We start from the raw sequence: 1,229 nt of genomic DNA, 5'->3' as shown, positions 1-1,229 counted from the left end.
GAAATCTAGGAGTTGCTGTCATTAATTCTACCGGAGGGTTTGCTATTGAAGCCCTGTAATTTCAATCAAGTAGAAATCTGTGAACTGACAGGAACTTGCAATTCAGCTATTGGTTTCACTGTATTCCCTTGAAAAAGTTACCTTCTGTTGAATGAGGCGATACTGGGTTTTTAACAAATAGAAAGTAACAGGATATGAAATTCTGAAGAAGTCATATGGGCTCAAAACATTAACTCTGTTTCTCTCTCCATAGATGCTGTCAGACAGGTTGAATTTTTCCAGCATTTTCTGTTTTTATTTAAGTATATACTGGTAGCACAATGGTATATACTGGTAGCACTGTTGCTTCACAGCGCCAGGGACCTGGGTTTGATTCCCGGCTTGAGTCAATGTCTGTGCAGAGTCTGCACATTCTCCCTGTGTCTTCGTCAGTTTCCTCTGGTTTCCTCCCACAAGTCCCGAAAGACGAGCTTGGTAGTTGAATTGGATATTCTGAATTCTCCCTCAGTATACCCGAACAGGTGAGTCTGGTGACGAGGGGATTTTCACAGTAACTTCATTGCCGTGTAAGCTCACTTGTGACACTAATAAAGATTATTATTATTGTGGATGTAATACTTCTCTCGCCTCAGAAAGCTCATTTTAAATTTGTGGATTGTCAAAATTATCCTTTACAATAAAAACACATTTTGAAAATGTTATAGTTTTTAAAAAATGATTATGATATTTCAACTTCTGCCTTTATTCAGTGAGTATTCTCAACAATATATTTCTCGCTCTCTAAAATTAAAAGCAAAAGATAATCATTGCATTTCACTTCCTGGATTGCTGTCTGTGAGAATAGTTCAACCTGATTGGCTGCCTTCCTTACTTGATGACATGACTTGCTTGATACTCGGCGATCCCCTTAATTTAGTGCAAGAATCAAACTAACATCCAAAAAGGGGTGAGTGCATACCACAGAGATCACCAGATCTTTGTGGGCAACTTCCTTCCAGGTCAACTGTCAGCATCATTGCTTCACCACTTAGAACACTCATTGGTCCAGATTTTATGTGTGACAGAATATTTAGAGGTGTTCATTCATTTCTCAGCACACGAAAGATTTCCGCCAGTTTGGACTTTGAACTAAATAAACAGTGTACCGTTGATTCAGGTGTCACGTAATACTTATATTAACACGAGATGGCGCTGGAGACTTTGGCAATTGGTTTTTGAGACTCATCTGT

Source organism: Scyliorhinus torazame, chromosome 15 (genome assembly GCF_047496885.1).
Source record: "Scyliorhinus torazame isolate Kashiwa2021f chromosome 15, sScyTor2.1, whole genome shotgun sequence".
Classification (NCBI taxonomy): domain Eukaryota; kingdom Metazoa; phylum Chordata; class Chondrichthyes; order Carcharhiniformes; family Scyliorhinidae; genus Scyliorhinus; species Scyliorhinus torazame.
This window is presented reverse-complemented; position numbering follows the sequence as displayed.